The sequence below is a fragment of the Peromyscus eremicus genome, chromosome 11, assembly GCF_949786415.1.
Source record: "Peromyscus eremicus chromosome 11, PerEre_H2_v1, whole genome shotgun sequence".
NCBI classification, from domain to species: Eukaryota; Metazoa; Chordata; class Mammalia; order Rodentia; family Cricetidae; genus Peromyscus; species Peromyscus eremicus.
The window spans coordinates 19,010,598-19,033,878 of NC_081427.1; the positions used below are offsets into that span (position 1 = coordinate 19,010,598).

At 34.5% G+C, this 23,281-nt stretch overlaps 1 long non-coding RNA gene across 1 annotated transcript in view; it reads left to right on the top strand.

Annotated features, from left to right (window-relative positions):
• LOC131921469 (uncharacterized) overlaps nucleotides 1-23,281 on the top strand; it is an 88,355-nt gene that overhangs the window by 60,045 nt on the left and 5,029 nt on the right. The window contains exon 3 of the long non-coding RNA XR_009382012.1: nucleotides 1,650-1,773. This is a non-coding gene — a long non-coding RNA (uncharacterized LOC131921469). The remainder of the gene's footprint in view (nucleotides 1-1,649; nucleotides 1,774-23,281) is intronic.

Consider the following 23,281-nt stretch of genomic DNA (forward strand, 5'->3'; position numbering starts at 1 on the left):
AATACTTGCATTCCTTCCCTAAAAGTTTGGTGGTAACTTCACTAAGCACAACAGATCTACTTTAAGAAATGCTTATATGTTGATAATAGAATAAATAAGTATGCTGTAGTGTATTGATCAATGGCATAAACTGAAAGAAAAATAAACTGTAACCACACTGAAAATACAGATAGATTTTTTTGTACAAATTATTTATAGGAAATGGAAAGAAAATTGTTACATAATACAGTTATTTCCATGAAGTTTTGAGATAAGCTAGGCTAATTTTTAAAATTAAAAATAAATATAAATTTACTAGGAGGAATGATAATGTAAAGTATTAAATTCTCTGATTAGATTGGCATTTTATTAAGGTTTATATGTGCCTCTATGTGCATAAAATTCTACTTATTTATATATTTATAGCCATGTAATTTTCTGCATACAAATTGTACTTAATGTATAGTTTAAATACACAAAAAATGCATAACCACAAAGGAGCATATGAAAGTAAACCATGATCACATAAAATAAGACAAATTAACATCATTAATATGAAGGCATATTATGGTGTCTTGCAGTTTCAACAAGAGTCTATTTCCAACCACTGAATTTGCTCTCTAAATAATTTTATAAATGAATCAGTTGAATTTTGTATGAAGTCCTGCAAAGATTCTCATTTTTCCTTGAAATAAAACTATCTATTTTATTTTGCACAGATCAGGTGGAAGTAGGGTTTTGCCTGTAGGCATTTTGTACCTTCATTTTGAGTTTAACACAGAGCTTCAACTTGATCATGCTCTAGCTGTTACATGTCTACAGCATCAGCATATTTTGTTGATCATTGTTGTATCCATCATTGATAAAGTTCAAGAAGTAAGTGATAATTTAAAATCTGGAACATTACAGTAGATTTCACACCAATTTATTTACCTAGAACCTATTCTGTCTTAAGAGTACTTAAACTGATTGTTTTGAACTCTGCTTCAACAGGTGAATTCAATTAACACAGTTTGATAATTTGGTTTGAAAGATGATTGAAACATATTTAGCATAGCAAAAACATTGTCATAAAATCTTAATTTTATATTTAGTCCTAGTAAATCATCATTACACAATATTTTCCTTACTTTATTCAAGCTGCAGATACTAATCTTTCTAGCCCAAACAAGGATTTGACCAATGAGATCCAATAGACCCTAAAGTATTACAGGCTATTGCCCATATTTTGGCACTTGCCAGAACTTGATGTTAAGACCCAATTATTGAAAATATCATGTAATAGATTCACAGAATATGGAGAGAATAAGTTTTTACTTTTTTTTAGTAGCTTCATTCCTACTAAATAGCTTTTATATTACTAGAAGAGTCTAAGCATACTATTGCAGGGGAAATCTTATAACCAATTTCACCTATTGCTTACTCTGTGAACCAAAATAGGAATTGTTTGGAAAGAATTTGTCCATAGATATGATAGTTGCACAAAAGTTATGGGAGTAACTAACAACTTTCTGCTTGTATATAAGGGCCCCTAGATGAAAGGGAGTTCTTTCTTGGCAAGAACCTGTGGCTAGACAGTTCATAGGCCATGGGTGTAGCCTAATTCTGGTATTCCACTAAATGGATATAGTACTTAGGTGACTACTAATAACATATTTTCATATTTATAGATCAGCACATTTCTCAAAAGTCAGCCAAGAAAATTGTCCTTGCAGTGCATGAGAACACAGAGATCTTCAACTGGCCGGTCTGAAAAGAACAAGAGGCATTGGAATGCTTAGTGCTTAAATGAATGTACATATTATACACATGTCCTGAAGGCTTGGAGAAATTGATGGATGTGGTGGCAGAAAGATTACATAAAACTCTATGTTCTTTAGCCAGTTTATTTTTCTTCTTTATGAGTTACAATGTCAACATAGGATCAACATATATTTGAATGGACTTTTTGTTCTTTATTATAAGATACCTACTTTACCTAAAATATTTTTATTTCTATACACACGTTGCATCCAATTATCTCATGTTCTGTTTTTGAAAAGTGCAAGTTTCCTTGTTGGACTGTTAATTGTACTGCCAATAACTATTTTCTTTCTGTCATTGTGTGGATGTTTTGTTTTGTTTTATACTCACAGCATTTGTTTACAAGCCTTCCTACAAAAAAGAAGATATTGCCAAATAGAATCTTTAAAGTACACCATAATTGAATGATCCTACATAAAAGTCTGTTCAAAATATACAAAAGAACTAAATACCATTAATTAAGTTCTATAAATACTACAGGGAAACATAGAGGTACCTTTCCAGCCATTGCTATGGACAGTTATTTTCTGAGAAAGACTCCAGGAACATAGAGAAAAGAATAAATATTGATAAGTAGCACTATAAAAACAACAACAAATAAAGCAAACCAAACATAGTATTTCTTTTGCACAGCATAGAAAACAAGAGAGAAAGTTTTTCAGAATGTTAGGAAATGTTTGTAACTCCTCAAGTGACAATTTTTTATGAGCATTTAAAGTAAAGAGAATGTTTAAAACAAGGAAATTGGTACTGTAAAATAGGATAGCCAGTATGGAAAACAGTAAAGAGGATGCTCAAAACTATAAGCTTAATTTATAAATTGGACAATGTAAGGTTTCTCCTGTTCACACTGCCATGTGAGCTGGTGTTGATATTATGCTAGTCTTGTTCAGGAAACATTACATTTAAGATTTTATTGGTACATGCTCCCTGTCATATCTACACAAAAAGCATAAGAGAGGGAGCACTATCTTCCTCCAATGATGAAAGTGTTCTTATAGTCCAGTATAAATAATCAGCTCTGCACACAAGCACAAATTTGACAAACTTACTAGACTCACTAGCATATATAAATATGTGAAATACACACACAAACAGAGTAATAGAAAGATTTCATAAATTTGGTAGGAGAAAGAGGAGGTGAGAGAAGAGGGCAGAATAGAAGTTGCAGTGTTCATGTGTGGCTTAAAATGTTTTCCTGCTGTGTATCTTGCATGGTTACAAAAATAATAATCAAGCTGCCTAGAGAGGGAGACAACTAAACAGACATAAATAGCTAAAACACCTGTGAAACATCACAAAGTCCAGCATGAGAGAATGTCTGTAAAAGTGCAAAAAGTGCCACTCACATCTGTGGCACCCAACAGCTGTATAATTGGACTTTAGGCCCACTTAACAAGAGGGAAATCATACCTGATACTGAAACCCAGCTTGCTTTCCATAGGTAGTGAGGCAATTATCTTATGAAAGAATCTATTCCTGTCTTTTGTGTAGACCAATGCAATTCCTTATTACATTCTAAATATTATCGTTGTACCCACAGATGAATATAGCTACCATCCTTCATCAAAGACTCTTCTCTTTGCATAAAATAGTGACCATCACATGCATACTTGGGCACAAACACACACACACACACACACACACACACACACACACACACGAAAAAAAAAACAAATAAAATAGATACAGTGCTGTGATCAAAGGATTATAGAGAGATCAGTCCCACTGGCAATATCACAGCTCAATTTATAATACAGAAACATCAAGAAGAGGAGACAAGGAGATCATAAGAGTTAGAATACTAGGAAATCTGCTGTGGATAATCTCTATTAGAAATAGTTGCATAAACAAGACCGGAGCAATGACAATATGAAGAGAAATGTTAATGTGGAGGAGGGAATATTCATTTGAGTACATATTGGCTTACTAAAACATAATTTAATTAAACAAAATTGCAAGTGAATTTCAAGCATTTGCCTTCTGAACAAGTTCAACTTGAAAGAAAGGGTTATAACAGACTTTAATGTTGAATGATTACAATCAAACCATGATGTATCAAAATAAAGAGGAAATAGATGTTTACCTTCCAATGAGTCATTTCACAGTAAAGAATAATGAGTTTTTGCAGCACTTGGAAATATTGTTCTTCTTGAGTTTCTGTAGCTGAAGTTTTCCTGTGTCCTGGCCAGCCAGCAGTCGGGACAAATCTCTCCCACTTGTGTCCTCCAAGTAAACACACAGAGACTTGTATTACTTATAAACTGCATGGCCATGGCATGCTTCTTCTTATCTAGTTATTATATCTTAAAGTAACTCATTTCTATAAATATATACCTTGCCACATTGCTCATGGTTTACTGGTATCTTACATCATGCTTCTCCTCATGGCAGCTTGCCTTGTCTCCTCACCTCAGCCTTCCACCTTCCACAATTCTCCTCTTCCTTATCCCGCCTACACTATCCTTCCTGCCTGACTACTGGCCAATCAGTGTTTTACTTATCAATCAATCATAGCAACATATATTTACAGCATACAGGACATCCCACAGCAAGTTTCACACCTAATTCAGTTAAGGGATTTATCTCCCAGTGTCTGTCAGTATCTACAGAGTTACTTTTATTTCAAAGCTATTGTACAAGTAGTTTAGGGAGTCATCAAAACAGAGGAGCTGGTGGACAGAGGGACAAGGACAAGAAGTTATTTGCTTATTTTGAATTGTGTTCATGGTGTCATTTGCGCTTTAGTGTAGTTGTTTAGTCCTAAAATATCATTCTGGGTCTTAGGGTGTGAGGCAGTAGTACAGAATTGTTCAGCTTGCAGGAATCTCTGTTTGAAATCTCATCACTACAAAACTGAAAATAATAGTATTTATTTAAATAGTAGAATTTTGTACTCCTTTTAAAGCACATGAATTTTTTGATAGTAAGAACAAGGTTAAATGTAATTGCATTTAATGAAAATGTGCTGTACTGTTTAAACCATCTTAACCATTTTGTGGCATAGTATCCAGAAATAGAATCTCTGACAAGAATGCAGATTGTTATTTAAAGTCTATAAAATGAGTTATGCATTAATCTTTTGAAAAATTATTGTAATATAATTTTTATTTATGATTCTTTCTATGGGGAGGGAAATTTCCTGATCTGCATTTACCAGTGTAGAAAATTGTATTAATACAATTAAATCATCTATATTCGCTACAAAAGGCATTTTTCAGTGCTTTAAACAACATGATTCATTTTAGCTACTATTGTTTTCTCTATTTATGTTGAGCCCAAATACATTCTCTATATTACATATATTCTCTTATGTATTCAAAATGTCCTATTAGGTTTGGCATAAGTTACTGAGTAGAAATATATTAGCTATTTAATTGTATATAAATTGTTTTTCCCCTACAATTCTAAACAGCAAATGAAAGTAATGCATTTTTGTTATTGTGAAATTTTGTGCCGCTTACTCCACAGCTAAATTAACTTTGCACAAGGATTTATATTAATAACTGAAAATTGATTTGTGAGCTGTAATTATAGCTCATAGTAAGCAATTTTTCTAGTTTTTACAAGGCCCTAGATTTAATCCCCCAAATTGCCAAAATATATCTTGTATGTGTTATTTTATGCCTGAGTTTAACATGTGTGATATAGTAAAGTTTATATATAGTTGCCTTATCCAAATATGAAAGAATACTGCTGATAATGGTCCTTTTCTAAGAAGTATTTAATTGTCTACATTTGACAATTTATCTTATACTTCTTTTAAAATAATGTGTACAGCACACATGTACATGTATCCACACACAGCTGAATGCACAAAAATATTAATTTTCAATGAAAAAAATAAAAGAATTCTACTGCTTCAGTTTCACACTGGGCACTGTTGAAGATGTTTTCAAAACTAAGATACCCTAATTCTCAAATTCTTAAATTCTTATGTCATGTGAAGAACTAAATCCTGGTTTTTACATATTGTGACATCGAGCATTACATTTACATTTCTAAGATTAAAAAAAATAATAGTAAAAGCCAAGAATTTTAAGTAAACTTCTAAAGCCACAGGAAACAGAATTTTAGCAAATCATATTCAAACATGACTGCTTTCAATCTGTGTACATTTCAATTTAATTTGCTGAGGTCTGGAAGAATGGTGTCCTGTTGTATGACATAATTTAAGGCATTTGGTTGAGTCATCAAACTTGGATTTAAAAATATAAGGAGACATCAGCAAACATAAGGCTAAATGATACCTTTTTACAGAACAATTTATATAAAAAGTTACAGAGATTCTGTAAAGTTGTGTGCATTCTCAAATCATAGCACAGTATTTAATTCTCTGTCTTTGAATATAAATTTCCATTTTTTCATTAAAACAGAATAGCAACTCTGTTTGTAACATTGCATAGAGCTCTAGCTAATATTTTCACTCCTATATGTGTGCATGCAACCCCCTCTGCACACACACACACACACACACACACACACACACACCCTCACTTATATAGCTATTCTAGAATCAATGTTGCCACAAGAGAAATTATATAACCAAATGTAGCAAGTTGTTTCTTCCATGAGGTGTATGTTCATAATGCTTCTGAGATCTTATTAGATTTTACAGAATATTTCTTCTGAGATCCATTTTGTCCCACAGTCTCCCCATCTGAATGAAGTCATTGAGTCTCTTCTGAACTTATCTATACTAACATTGTTTTAATTTATCCTCTTGAGCAAAAAAAAAAAAAAAAAATCTCTGGGTGCTTGTCTGGGTTAGTGGTTAATTGCTCCAAGTCTTCCTGTATTGATTTCTATACTCACTTATTTTTCTATTCTGGTAAAACAGTCAAACTTTCAGCTTGAGTTTAGCAAAAATGGAAAAAAAAGACATGAAAATTAAAGAATAGTTTTCTAAACCCTCTCTTTCCACTGGAGGCCAAAAGTTAATTAATTACTATGGTAGAATTTGTAGAATGTACACAGTTCAACTTTAAGGATGGCATTACAGAAATTGTCTACAGTTAAGTCGCATCCAAACCCAATAGAGCATCATTGATATTCTACCTGCCTGTCTCAGGAAGTGATGATTTTCTAGCAAGATGCAGACTTCAATATCATACACTTCTTTGCTGTGGGATGGTCTGTATGTCAAGTGTGTTGCTGATTGGTCAGTAAATAAATCACTGATTGGCCATTGGCTAGGCAGGAAGTATAGGCGGGACAAGGAAAAGAATTCTGGGAAGTGGAAGGCTGAGAGAGAGACACTGCCAGCCGCCATCAGGACAAGGAAGATGTAAGGTACCAGTAAGCCATGAGCCATGTGGCAAAGTAAAGATTAATAGAAATGGGCTAAATATAAGAGTAAGAGCTAGACAATAACAGGCCTGAGCTAATGGCCAAGCAGTTTAAATAATGTAAGAGTCTGTGTGTTTATTTTATAAGTGGGCTCTGGGACTGGCGGGACTAGGTGGCGGGAGCTGGAGAGAAATTCTCCAGCTACAAATGGCGCCCAACGTGGGGCAAGAGTTTCCACCTAAAAACTTAGAAAAAAGATTCTAAAACGGAGCTAAAAACAGCTTCCTAATTGTCTCTCTCAAATAAGCGGCAGCTGCCGGTTTGAGCTACTGGCGGGTTCCTAGCGTGCGCTCTTGACCTGCAGTATGGTGGGAATGAGGCCTCTGCAAGTAGCACATTAAACTGTGTGGTGAATTTAGCCTTTGCTAGTACAAAACAAAAAAAGAGGTTTCTGGGCTACACGCTACTTTGGTAAAAGTGTAGACCCACTATTTCTGAGAGTTATGGCTCCCAGAGCTGGCGGAAAGCGGCCCGCCGCCATGTTGGGAAGCTGAAATGGGCAGAGCCAGCAGCCACTGCGCCCTTTCAGGCTTAGAAGGCTGCAATTTAAAGCAATAGGCTCAAGCTAATATAAAAAAATAAGCCACGTAAAGATGGCTACCACACAGAGAATCTGGATTATGTTCTCTTTGATACTCGTAACTGCAGAAAAACATTTGATTGTAAAAGCTGTTGAGTTATGCCAAAATGTATATTTTAAAGGTACCTTGACTTCAAAATTTGGATATAAGGATATGTTGCTTTGGAAAAGAGTCTCTGCTCTTGTTTCCACAGAAAGCCAGAGACTATGGATTTGTTCCAGATTAAGATACATCAGGTTTGACCAGCCAAGACCCCCTGAAAGGTCTCCAATGACACCATGACCCAGATGACTCAACATCCAGAATGGTTCCAAGGCAACTGGCTCAGACGATACAGCCTCATGGACTACTCCATGATCCTAAAATTTTCTTCGTGTCCCCATAAGATACAGCGCCCCCCTCCAGCAGGAAGTAGTAAGAGAAGCTACGCCCAAATTCCCAAATATACCAAGCTGGCTTTAGAGATGGAATTGGCTCACTCCCCCTCTAAACCCAGACATATTGCTCAAAAAAAAAAAATGGTTAAGAGATTCTTATGTCCCAAATCAGAAGAGCCCTCTGATGTGGGACAGACAAAAACCAATATTTTTATTTAAAACAGGTTGATTATAAATACAATCTCTTTCTAAAGAAAAAAAGGGGATAGTTTAGATATGATAGGATGAAAGGGTAGATTAATGAACCTACTTTTAAAGAGTAACAACTTGTTTAAAATGTTTTACATCGCTATAGATTTTAGTTTATTGATACAAGTTTAAACTTAATTTTGTTATACTGTATATATATTTCTATTCTTGTTTGAGGTATTATGTTTATGTAACTCATTTAAAATTATAATGGATAATTAAAAAATAGATTAATAATTAGTCATTTATGATAATCATATTTGTAGCCATGTTAGTTAAGTCTTTTAGGTATACATAGTTATATTTCAGATAGATAGGTAGTCTTCAAACACTTCAAAGACCTACAGAATATGGCATTTAAAATGTTTTAAAAATTTAGACTTTCTGGACAATGAGACATGTCTGCTCCTGACAGCACCGATTTACTTCAGAGAGGAGGATGGGCATCGAAGACACTCCATACGGAGTTTATCTTCACCTTGACAAAAATAGCCATTTGGGCAAGAAACTGTTCTTGCCTGGACTGTCTGATCAACTGGACATGCAGGACCCATACAAAGGTGACCACTGAACTTTGCTTGACAAAATGGTCCTTCAGGTTCCTGCTTTGCAGAGAAAACTGCCAGACATTCTACAGGACACAGAGAAAAGTGAATAAGAGACTCTAGGCCTGTGGGCTGAAGACAGATGCCCCAACTTTACAAGAGAACTTTGAATGACTGTCCAGGCTGCCAGCTGTCTCTGTCTACCCTACAAGACTCCTAAAAGTTGCTTATATCCTTCTCCATTTCTCAGGTAGTAGTATATCCTTCTGAGGTCTTTGATGTGGTTAAAGACTAGATACTTACAATCTTCCTTAGTTATAATAAAAGATAAGTTAGATATAAAACCTTAAACTCACAAATATAAGATAGATAGGATCTCTTCTTTAATATTGTATCTGTAATTCTTGCTTGATAATTGTTTTGTTATATGTAATTTTACTATGTTAAAGTTAAAACCTTCCTTTTTAAGAAAAGAAAAGGGGAAGTGCTGTGGGATGGTCTGTATGTCAAGTGTGTTGCTGATTGGTCAGTAAATAAATCACTGATTGGCCATTGGCTAGGCAGGAAGTATAGGCGGGACAAGGAAAAGAATTCTGGGAAGTGGAAGGCTGAGAGAGAGACACTGCCAGCCGCCATCAGGACAAGGAAGATGTAAGGTACCAGTAAGCCATGAGCCATGTGGCAAAGTAAAGATTAATAGAAATGGGCTAAATATAAGAGTAAGAGCTAGACAATAACAGGCCTGAGCTAATGGCCAAGCAGTTTAAATAATGTAAGAGTCTGTGTGTTTATTTTATAAGTGTGCTCTGGGACTGGCGGGACTCGGTGGCGGGAGCTGGAGAGAAATTCTCCAGCTACACTTCTTCTTCATGGGTTTCGCATAAATATTTTTGTATTTTCCTAAAATATAATTAAAATAAGTAAAAAGAATATATTTCGCCAGGCAGTGGTAGCACATGCCTTTAATGCCAGCACTCAGGGCCATAGGCAGGTGGATCTCTGTGATTTCAAGGCCAGCATGGGCTGCAGGGTGAGTTCCAGGAAAGGCACAAAACTACACAGAGAAACCCTGTCTCGAAAAAACAAACAAACAATCAAACAAAAAACAAAACAAAACAAAACAATAAACAAAAACAAAAAGAATGTATTTCACTATTAGTAACTTACATTTATATCTACTGATATATATATATATATACATATTTCATTTTCAGATTTTGATATATCTGATATTTTGATGTAAATAATAAAATATAGTATATATATATAATATTTTCATTTTCAGATTTTGATTATATATAACCCAGTTAAAATCACGTTAACAAAAGGGACTGTAAAAGAAAGCAACAAATCATTGTATTTAGTACATAAATCTTTGATTTTTGACAAAAAAAATGACCAAATGATAATTTTCAATTTGGAAGTTTGTCAATGGAAAACAGTTTCTTAAATTTCTAAATTTCTCCATGAACTGTTTTAATAATTTGCTAAATATAATGGAACAGGAACAGTGCAAGTTTAACAGTCACTAATTACAGCTACATAGAATTTAATTATATTAGCTGGAGCAATGACTGCCAGTCAGTTTCATAAAGAACTACCAACACTGAAATGGACTTGTCTTTTAATCACTGAAAGTCAGGATCATCCCTCTGCTGTACGAAAATCAGCTATCATTGTATTTGATAAATTTCAGAGAAATGAGTGCTGAGTAAACTGTTATGTAACTTTTTCACAAATATAAATGTAAATTACATTTAATGTAAAGCCTGACATGCAAAATTATTATTGATTAAATTTGTACATAGTACACAAATTGGCTTGTTATTCACAGCTGTTCACTACTTTTTTAACCCCATTGATGTTCTACTCCAAGACATAGAACTAAAATTGGGTAAAAGCTTAATATCTATAGTGTTCTATTCTGCTATTGAATCTCTGGGATGAAGTTACTGAGATTGTAAAAAATAGTTTTTACTGTATTAAGTTTTACAACTTAATATCTATAATGTTCTATTCTGCTGTTGAATCTCTGGGATGAAATTACTGAGATTGTAAAGTAGTTTTTAGTACTAAGTTTATACAATTTAAGTATAATTACTAAGCTCTGGTTCCCAAATGGTGTGCTCATAAACAGCACAGACTATATTTCTGAGTACTGAATGAAACTTTCTTTCTTGTACTTCTGAAGTTCCATAGAATGTCATCTTATTATTTTGTATAAGAAACACTGAATTAATCAATCACATGGGCTTTCAATCTTTGAACTTATCTGTGACAGGCAGATAATATAAACAGAACACAGCAGGATAAAAGAAGAAAAAGACATAAATTAGCCAATGGTAAAGAATCAAGTATCTAATTGTAGGAGATACTGGAGTCTCTTTGCTCACAGGCATGTATTAGAGGAATCCAGAATGTTAAACACATAAATCCACAATCCCAGCCCTGTAGGGGCTGGAAAAGTTAGATTATAAATTTGGTCATCCAGAACAGCACAGTAAAATTTTGTGTCAAAATACCAAAGATACAGAAATAAAGATAAAAAGAAATATTTTCTCCACATTGTTTTATGTATAAAAGGTACAATAAAATTGAAATAATTTCATAGTCAATTAAAAAGAAAAACCTCCTATATGACAGTGCATATAGATTAAAAATGAACAGTTCTATGTTTTACACACACATTGTTAAATGTATTTACTCAGTTTCTGAATAAAAGACAGTAGAAGTACAGTCATCATATTTTATAAAGAAATTCTCAAACTATTTAGGTATCAACTTAATTTCAAAGACAGGAGCTCAATCAGATCTTACGATCTGCAACTGTCTTATTGTTATAAATGGCATACCAGTTCAGTGGCACAGAAAATTCAATGAGCAGAATTTCTGAACACTGCCATTTGTCTCTGCCCTGAATAGTTGGGTAGAGGGTGAAAATTCTGTCATGGAGCATGGCCTTTCCAGATATTCTGTTTTTTAAAGATTTATTGATGTGTTTTCTAACTATGGGTGTTTTGTCTGGGTATTTGTCTCTACACTATGTGCTTGCAATACCCTCATTGAAAAGAAGAGGATTTTAAATGCTCTAGAACCAGAGTCACAGATGGTGCTGAGCAGCCACAAAGCTTGGTCCTTTGCAAGAGCAGCAAATACTCTTAACCATTGAATAATCATTTCAGCCAGTTTGGAGTTATTTCTTAAAGCATAATTCACCTTGGATCTAATAATACTTTATTAGCTGAATTATAATTAAGATGAGTCAGGTTTAATTTTCTGTTAATTTAAAGGAAAATATTTTATGTTTATATAAATGTATATGTATCCAACTAAAATATGTGTAATGCATGTGTATGTGTATGTGTATGTGTATGTGAATGTGTGTACAGATGCACACTGTGGTGGTTTGAAAGAAAATGGCCCCAAAAGGGAGTGGCACTAATGGAAGGTGTGGCCTTGTTGGAGATAGTGTGTCACTGTAGGGGCAGGCTTTGAAGTCTCCCATGTTCGAGATGCTTCCCAGAGTCTCAATTCAATTCCTGTTTCCTGCCAATCAAGATGTAGGACTCTCAGCTCAAGCCCCATATCTGTCTGAATGCTGCCATGGGTCACCTTAATGATAATAGACTAAACCTCTGAAACTTTAAGCAATCCCACTAAATGTCTTCCTTTACAAGAGATGCCATGGTCATGATATCTCTTCACAACAATAGAAATCCTAATTAAAACAGAGTTGTTAACAGGGATTGGCATATTGCTGTGATAGGCTTGAACATATTTTTCTTTGGACAAATTTGGACTTGGGCACTTTGATTTATAAAAGTAGTGGAATGTTTTAAGCACCGTTTAATGTGCCATATTAGTAGAAGCATGTAAGTCAATGGTGCTGAGGATGATTTGAACTGTGAGGAGCAGGATCAATAGGTTTCAGAGGAAAAGAATTTTAATATGTTGCCTATAGATAGTTCTTGTAATATTTTTTGTGAAGAAAATGGCTTCTTTTTGCTTTGTCCAAAGAGTCTGCCTGAGGCTATAGTGAAGATACTCAGATTAAATCCACTGGCAAAGAACATCAAAATAGCCTAGCATAGACACTGCCTTATGATTACCAGTGTTCATTCTTAGAAAGACTTGCAATGGAAAGGAGCAAGCTGAGCAAGGAAAAATACAAGATGTAGAACAATTTGAGGAGAAAAAGAGCACCAGGAAGTGGAATGGATTTAAATTCTATGTTCTAGGAGATAAACAGATTATGAAATGGAATAAAGGGAGTGGTGACCTCAGGATAAGCAAAGTTTCCAATTTGTGAAAAAGAATTAAAGAAAAGCTTGCAGCATGGTATGGAGATGCATGCCTTAAATTCTAGCACTCAGAAGGAAGAGGCAGGTATATCTTTGAGTTCCAGTCCAGCCTTTTCTTTTTTTTTTTTTTCTTTTTTTTTTTCTTTTTCTCTTTTTGGTTTTTCGAGACAGGGTTTCTCTGTGTAGCTTTACGTCTTTCCTGGAACTCGTTTTGGAGACCAGGCAGGTCCTCAAACTCACAGAGATCCGCCTGGCTCTGCCTCCTGAGTGCTGGGATTAAAGGTGTGCGCCACCAAAAACGGCGAGTCCAGCCTTTTCTACAGAATAAGTTCAAGAAGAGCTGAGCTTCAGCAGTGAATGTAACCATTGAAAACAGAAAGCTGGGGAAGATGTAATTGAATGAGGGGGCAGTGTTCCAGGCCCAGCAAGCAGGAGAACTTGGCAGCTTTGACCAGGTGGTTTTGGAGTAAAGGGTAGATGAAAGGAGCAATAGAATTTTCCTCTTCAACTGAGGAAAGCTACTGAAGCCAGGAATGTGTCAGGGGGTGTTAATGAATGGAGGCCTAGAGAGGCAATTGCATTAACCTGTGAATTTGAAGTTTGAATTCACTTAGAGGATCCAAGATGCTGGAGATGACAGAGCCATGTGATACCTGCTAAGGAAACCTGCTAACAGGGAGTGGAAAGAGGCCAAAAGAGAGAAGTATGCTGCAGTCAACAAAAATGAAATGAGTTCAAGATCTGAAGAGCATTTAGACATCACTCATGGAAGAAGCAGAGTTTACAGTTTCCCCTCTGGTTTTTGGCCTTGCTTTGGTCCAGTGTTTTCTCATTGTGCTCCCTTCCCTGTATTTTAGAATTTAATGTACATCTTGTGCCATTATATGATGGAAGTATGTGTTCTGATTTTTGGTTTTGATTTTATAGGGCATTAGGACATTGCATGAATCTCAAAAGAGACTTTGAACTTTTGACTTCTGAAAAAGTTTGAGACTATTAGAGACTATGAAGACTTTTGAAACTGGACTGAGTGGTTCTTGTTGGTGGTGGTGGTGTTTTTTTTGTTTTTTTTTTTGCATTATGATATGGCTACAAGCCTTTTGGCAGCCAGGGAGTAGAATGTCGTGGTTTGAAAGAAAATGATCCCCAAAGGTAGTGGCACTAATGAGAGGTGTGGCCTTATTGGAGGAAGTGTGTCACTTTGGTGACAGATGTTGAGGTCTCCTGGCTCAAAATTCCTCCCATTGTCTCAGTTCACTTCCTGTTGTCTACTGATCAAGATGCAGAACTCTCAGGTTCAGTACCATGTCTGCCTGCATGCCACCATGTCACATATGATGATAATGGACTAAACCTCTAAAACTGTAAGCCACCCCATTAGATGTCTTCCTTTATAACAGTTGTCATGGACATGGTATCTCTTCAAAGCAATAGAAACCTTAAGACACACACCAAATTATGATAAAAACATAACACATTGAAGTTTTCATCATGTAGAAATGTAATTTAGCAAAACTATATATTGGTGTTACAGTTTTATTCACTCTTGAAAAAAGTCACAAAATTGGTTTGTAGTAGTCAAATTGATCTTGATGACTGTAAAATTTTAAGGTGAATATTAAAATATATTGGTTTGTGTCTGTGCTCAGAGAACAATGAGCTTCCTTGATGATATATAAAAATTTTAAAAAAGAATGAAAGTCAAACCCTGGTTATTTATAATAATGAATTGTATTTGAAACCCAATATAATTTTTCCAATATATAATTTACTTTTTTATTTTATGTGCTTTAAAAACTGAATATAATTAACACTTACCTAATTTTTGAGGAAGTGATAAAAATGCTTGCTTTTGAGTATGATCTACATGAGAAATTAGATTCTATCTCAAAGGTTAATTTAATAAATTTTATGTCATTTTAATAGTTATGTTCCATTTATATGCAAATAAAAGCACAACTTATGTTATTTGCACATATTTAATTATTTTATCATGTGAAATTTAAAAGTGTTTATCTTATGAAATTTTATCAAATAAACATTCTAAATATAATGACAACCCAGTTAAACCATATTTATAAATGCAGAATTTGAAAAATATTTAAATTGGATTAAAAAGTGCTTACTATATACTACAAGGACATGAGTTCAGATACAAGGACATGTTCAAAAGTTGGTTTTGGAGTTATACACCTATAAACCCAGTAATGTGTGGAGACTGGAGTATCTCAGAGGCTTGGTAGCAAGCCACTTTAGCCAAAATGACAAATTAAATATTCAGTGAAAGACCTTATGTCAGAATGTAAGGTCAGAGATTGAGGAAAACAGACCTGCCACAGACATCTGATTTCTACAGTTGTATATACTAGAAATCATGTCTACAAATGCACACACACACACACATGAACACAGACAGAACCTCTCACACAATATATGTGTGTATGTTCCTATATAGATATATGTATATATGTATATGTATATATACTTTTACAACATGCATACACTCTCACATAAACATTCATACATAGAATCATATTTATTTTCCCTGATAAAGGTAGACAACAACAAACCCACTAAAAGTGAATGTTTGCTTTTTAATAATTTGTAATATCTTTCCTCTGAAAAAAATTGATAAAGAATTTCACTCAAGTTGAAGAGCTCATGGTCAGTCATGTTAAGACATGTTCACTTATTTTTTCAATCATTTAAAACATATGGAAAATTATATTTGGTTTTATTAGTATTATTAGGTAGTAGAATTATTGATGAGGGTCAGGGACAGAAAACATGGTTAAACAGTTTAGAGTAGGGGCCTGAAAAACAAGCCATTCTATTTTTGACTCATGATAACAAGTCTGACTTTATCTGAATCCAGATGTCATTGTTTCTATCAGCATTCTTGTTTTGGTTGGAGACCAGAGATACCAAAGCTGATAGGTACTCTAGTTCATCTAATTCATGATCTGCTCTCTTGTTTCCTTGCTGTTTATATGTTTTATCTTCCTACTCTTTTTTCCTAAGAGCTTTAAATGACATATGCTTGGAAGCTATGAGTGACCAGATACTACATGATTGCTAATGCATGTGTCCAAAACTCAAAGCTAGACAGAGTCATATAGACATCTCATGGGATCTGTAAAGCTGACTGCATGCTGCAATCATGTAATGTTTTATTCCTAATTGGGACCCTCAGTGGCTACCTTTCTTTGGGAACTTCCCATCTTGTACATGAGTTGAGTCCTTTTATTTGTGATAAATGAAAACTGTTAATAAAACTTCATTCTGAAAATCAAGTTTTGTTTTGTTTTGTTTTGTTTTCTGTGAATTCCAGTCTTCAAGTAAGTGGCACAAAGTACCAGGAAGCCTTGGTGGATTTGTGGCTGTTGATGTTATGGCCTCATAACCTCCAGAGTTATTGCTCACATGAAGTAATAAAGTGATATATTCAAGAATTCCTCATTTCACCCTATATTGATAATGTGTAATTTTTTATTTCTCAATACATATTTCAATTATAAATAAGAAATTGATAAACTATTTACATCTGTGGTGTTGACATTTCTAAGAAACTTAACAGAATGCTGGACTACATTTGGAATTATACTAACACTTCTAGTTGATATGGGTTACCAAACAGAGAGGGTGACACAGATCAATACTGCCTTAAAATAACAATAACAGGAATAGTAATATTAATATATATTTTAAAGAAAAATAAAAATGTTAAATGTTATTAAATACATAACCAGGATGAAAATTTCTAGATGTGTGCAAGCAAAATTCAAAATAATTTGGCAAGAAAGATTTTACAACATAGTAGTCTGTGAGTATGAGCATCAAAGTGGGACTTTAATGATCAACTTTAATGTCGATCTAGCAAAAATTCAGTTTCATCGGGCAAAAAATATCCTCTCCTTTCAGCATGGGAATTGGATGCAGATGTACACTATGTATGTGTTGGGAGCTCTTAGCAAACACACTCAGATAAATAGTAAATCCAAGCCCTTTAAAATGTGGAGACATTTCTACAGGCAAACCCCAAAAGAGACGTGTTTGCTTCCACAGGAAGCAATCCCACTGAAAATTAGCTCTCACAAGTTTCCTAAAAATATAAATAGTACGACAAAGTGTCAGCGCAACAGCAGGATGAACCATTTAAAGTGCAGTAACTGGCAAAGAAATGCAGCCTCCTGAAAGATTGAAATGTAATTATGCTTTAAATGTTGACGGGGAATTCCAATACTAGCCAGGACAGTGTTCTGAATTATACTAGTGTTTTTCTGAAGATAACTACAAAAGGTGCAGGTGTGGTGTTTATGTGTATCCATGGGCATTCACATGTGAGCATCTGTGAAGTATCTTTGGAAAATTGAGACATTAAGATAGCCGGTCTCCAAGGGAATAGAAGCAAATATTTGAGGGCTCTGGGAAAGAAAAAGTGGAGTCCCGGGGGGAAAGAAAGGAGAAGAAATACTGGAGTGCAAACACAGTGGGTAGCATTGGACTCTGGGAAAGGGAGTCAAGGCAAAGTGGAATCAAGGGAACATTATAGAAGTAAGCAGAAATGTGTGAATTTTATTATCAAGAAGTTTTTGCTATATATAAAAGAATTCATCCAAAGGATGTAGCTTAAAAATGAATAAATAAATAAAATACACTTGAGTCTTAAGCTTCTATGAAACTAAAGATAGAAGTGATGTTTGAATACTTAAGATGTGAGCAAAGATGAAAATAAAATTTAATCTGAATTCAAAATCTTTCACACTCATAATATCAGATAAAGAAAATATGAGAACAAGAAAGGAGCTATTTATAACAGGCCAATAACTGCAGGCATTCCTGGTTTTCATATACTTCCTTTTATACTACCCTTATTGATTATTGATAGAGGTTCTTTGCCAATCCTAAGCAAAAACAAGTAGTAGGTGGCAGTTTTCATCACCCTTAGCACATGACCACTTTAGTGTAGGTTTTTTTAATTTCCTTTTCTCTATTAGATATGTACATTCTTTGCATTATGTTCTTCTCTTCCATTACTACAGTATCAGTTTTTTGTTTTTTGTTTTTTTTGTTTGTTTGTTTGTTTTTGTTTGTTTGTTTTTGTTTTTCGAGACAGGGTTTCTCTGTGTAGCTTTGCACCTTTCCTGGAACTCACTTTGTAGACCAGGCTGGCCTCGAACTCATAGAGAACCGCCTGGCTCTGCCTCCCGAGTGCTGGGATTGAAGGCGTGCGCCACCACCGCCTGGCTACAGTATCAGTTTTACTGATCTATCTACAGATTTTAATTTCAGTTTGGTAACTTAAATATTTTGATCCCACAATGATATGTGCTCATCTTAGATGAGTTTATTCTAAATTCTGCTTTTAATGTTTCCACTTCTTCTCCTTGAAAGCAACGCCATTGAAAGGATGACGAGAATGCCCACTAGTAATCCCAGTGTAGACCGGAAGTGCTTGAGTGCAAAAAATTGGAGAGTTCTCATTTAAAACAAATAAACAAACAAAAAACTAGAAGTGACTAAGCTTAGTGAGGAAGGTATAAAAGGCCAAATTGACTAAAATTCGGCACATTTGTCTTGGCTCACCAGATACAAATGCAAAAAAAAAGAAAAGATGTTTAAAGGAATCAAGTGCTCCTCCAATAAAAAGAAGAATGTATGCAGCAGCGTTTTTTTCTGGTACAAAGAATCTTTCAGTGCTTATTAAAGAACAGCAGTTAAAGTAACCACAGGACACCCTTAGTGCCAAAGGCTAACCCCAAGCAAACCCTCAATACCCTTTGAATTCTCTGAACGCTAAGAGATGTTAAAGGAAACAGAAGTCTGAAGGTACATACATTTGTTCACAAAGTCTGGGGAAAAAGTCATTCCCATGATATAAAAGTGCAAAGAAAAGTAGTGTTGTTATAGACACGGTATCAGATGACCCAGATACAGTTGTAATCACTAGTCAAGATGATTGCTAGCCCAAACAGTAGACTTTTAATACATGTAAAATTGCTACATAGTGTACTATATACAATTCAGGGGTTTCACAGAAGGTAATGTCTGGTCTCAGTCTTCACAGGGAAAGCAGACTTTCTTGTTAGAGTTGAATGAATTTTTATTTTGCTTTAAATTGATACTGATGCTTATTTACTGTTCTGATCATTCTGTGCTAAGTATACCAATTAGTAGCCATGTGTATTCTCAAATGTAACCACAAAGTCTGCACAACTGCATCACTGCACATTGCTTACTGAATATTCTTGGCCTACTATCTACATTCACTGTCTAGAAAAAAGTTGGTGTTTTTAAGGTACTATTTTAAAATGGCAGTATGCTTGGGGACCAAAGAACAGTAATATAGATTTAAATGAGATGTGTACTAGGGTCATAATTCCTGTCATAATACTCATTTTGTAGCTTATAATTTTATGAAGGCATTAGTTAATGTACTTTTTAAATAAATATTGATTTTTGATAGGTCTTAATCTTTTGATATACTTTAGCAGTATAAATTCAAAATCTTACAGAAACAATCCCTCATTATATATCCCACTAAGGCAATTCAATGTATGGTATGCAGACACACATCTAAATATCATGATAAATATTTTAGATAAAGCTGATTCTAATCATGGGGATGATCTGGGGATATCAGTATACAGTACAGGATGCGATGGCAGAGATGCTGAAAAGAGAAATAGGCTCAGACTCAGAGCATGAAAATACTACTGAATTAATGCAAATTTTTACAATTGAGTTTGTAAGGTATTGTATTTTATTGATCAGAAAATAAGTCCCTTCCCTGAGATAAAATGCCCTCCTGGTTTAACATGATATGCATATTGTTACATGACAAAAGAGGACTCAAAGGTTTTCATAAATAAGATGCTAACACAGTGGCTGGCTTTCAGAGTAAGAAACAAGTTCTGAGAATAAATTCAATGAGGGAGCATCCTGTGAATAGAGAAATGTTTGAAAGAAGAACCAATCAAGGCAGAAAATGTCACCGCTTTTTTTATGTCTGGAAATTGGGAGTAACTCCACTTTTCAGCAACCAATTCTCTGATTAGTCTCTTATCCTTATCTCACATGAGACTGTCATTGAAAAGATCAGCATTCACTAATGGGTGCCGAATGTGATCAGCCTTTGTAATGAAGTAGCATTTTTAAATTATGACCTTTAAATTGTTGATAGTCTATGATGTGTTGAAATATAAGTGTTGTATATGCAGAGAACAATTTAAGATATAATATGATGACTTATTTCAATATTTTTTGTTGAGTTTCAATGGATTGAAGTGGAGCCTCTTGTATATCAGAAGCATGGCCATTATTCAGGTGATAAGTCAAAATAGAAAACTCAGTGCCCTAAGAATCCATAATTTATAGTAATCTATAAATTACTAATAGACATTGTAAAATTGGGTTTCTAATATTAAGCTAGAAAAATTAGAAAACATAATTCAGTATAAGCATCAGAAATACTTGAGCAATGTCACAGAAATATATCAAAATACAAATTATCCTCAGGGATATTTTTATGAAATATCTTAGCTTATGGTATCATGTTCCTTGAAAACTGTCTTTACAGCTTATTTAAATTAGACAAAGTAGCATTTCACTTATAAAAATCTGTGCAAAGAGCCAGACAGTGGTTGTGCACGCCTTTAATCTAAGCACTAAGGAGGCAGAGCCAGGTGGATCTCTGTGAATTCGAGGCCAGTCTGGTCTACAGTGGGTTCCAGGACAGGCACAAAAACTACACAGAGAAACCCTGTCTCAAAAAAAAAATCTGTACAAAGACAAACTAGAAATGATTAGAGATATGAATTCATCTGTAAGAAAATCATCATCATATAATATATGTATTCAAAAATTATCAAATGGCTAAAATTAGATGAATACATAGAGATGACAAGTTATATATACAAATAAGATGAAAACATTTTAAAATATTGAGTTGACTTTTCAAGCAGGAAATATTTTTGTACATTGTGTTTAATGTCTGTTTATATACTAGATTTGCTTATTAGAAACTATTGACACATTTGGAAGTGTGGTGATAATTCCATTTTCCTCTAAAAGCAAAGGGATACCCAATGAAAGAGTTCTGATATGAGTTACATTTGGTTACAGCCCAACTAATACTTTCAATATAGACACATATTCTTCATATTATATCAAAGAATTAATGCAAGGTCCATAAAAAACTTGAAAGACACTGATTTTTCTTAAATTCAGTACCAACTGGTCTATTTTCCTTTTTAAACTTTGGAGACTATGTACTCAATATTTATTTAATAAAGTCAAATGGATATTTACTGTTTTTTCTTTCTTGGCAAGATGAAGTTTATTATTTGATAGCTATTGTAAAGGGCTAATAATTAAAATATATTGTTCTTATGTACATATTATTGTGAACTGATAAGTACATATAAGCAAATTAATCTGTCCAACAGAATACATAGTCAGAGTGTCATGTTTATTTGTATGGAGAAGAACATTTAAATTTAGACTCTATATTTCTCATGATGTTCACTAGTTCTCTAAATAAAGCTATGCCTTTTAAACTATCCTTCCCAACTGCCTTCCATCTGCACTGGTGACCACTATTCTACTGAGTTCTTATGTGCGTTATTTATTTTTGTAAGATTCATATATAAGTAAAATTACTTAGATATTTTTTTTCCTTTCTGTGCCTGGCCACATTTTCAAAGAACAACATTCTTTTGTTTCATTGTGGTTTTTCATATATTACATGATTTCCCCTAAGAGGCTGTATAATATCCAATTATTACATATATGAGGTATTTTTATATATCACATCTATCAATACTCTATTGTGTATCTATGATCTGTCTATTAAAATACATCTGTTTTTCTGTTTCTGGACATGTAAACTTTCATCCTTCTTTTAGAAATAATATTAAATGAACATCAAAGTCAAAATATATTTATATGGGTGAGGCATTCTTAACATGGATTCGTAGGTAGCAGAAGAACCACTGAGTTACATAGTAATTTTATTTTTTCCCATGTTCTTGATCATACATTGATATTTGTTTCCCACATAAATAATCATCCCCATGGCCAAAAAATGAAATTTAAAAATAAATATATATGAAGAACCAAAAAAACCTTGTGGATTCCTGGGAACTTCCCTAGTATCTGTTTTCTCCCTATCCCCATGATATCTCCCCCTATCATGGTATCTCTTTCATTGCTCTCCCACTCCACCCCTTTTCTAGCTTGACCATCCCATCCCCTTATGTTCTCTTCCTCCATCCCCTTCCCTCCATTGCCCAATTCTCTTCTCCAGTTTACTCATGGAGATCACATCTATTTCTCCTTCCCAGGGCGATTTATGCATCCCTTTTTGGGTCTCCCCTGTAAGTTAGCTTCTCTGGAGTTGTGGGTTGTAGTCTCCTTTTCCTTTACTTTACATCTAGTATCCACTTACGAGTGAATACATACCATGTTTAGGATCAGGATCTATCCCTGGCTCATGAGCTGGCATTTTGGAGCCCACTACCTATGTTGGGGTACACCTCACACAACCTGGAGACAGGGGGAGGGCCCTGGACTAGTCTCTACTGAATGTACCAGGCTCTGCTGACTCCCCATGGGAGGCTTTACCTTCTTGTAGGAGGGAATGGGGGGTAGGTTGTGGGGGAAGCCTGGAGGGGGGGAGGAGGGAAGAGAGGGAAATCTGTGATTGGTATGAAAAATGAATAAAAAATTTCCTAATATTAAAAAAAATCGATGAACTGATAATTAAACTCTCCACAAAAAGAAATTTCTAGGTCCAGATAGATTCACAGTTGAATCTTATTTTTTGTTCTGTAGAGCTACCTTATGGGATTAGGCTCTACAACTCTGTATTTTGATTGATCGTGAATTTCTGTAATGATCTCTGTCTCCTGCTGCAAAATATATTTTTCCCTCATGAGGAAAGAGGACTATACTTATCTGTGGTTATGTGAACACATATATAAACTGTAGTTAGGTATTATGCTTGTTTAGTCAAAGGGTAGATATAGGTTCTCCTCCAAGGTCTGTTACTTCATTAGTTTTGAGGAGTCGGCTAGAATTTTAGCATGAAGCATTAT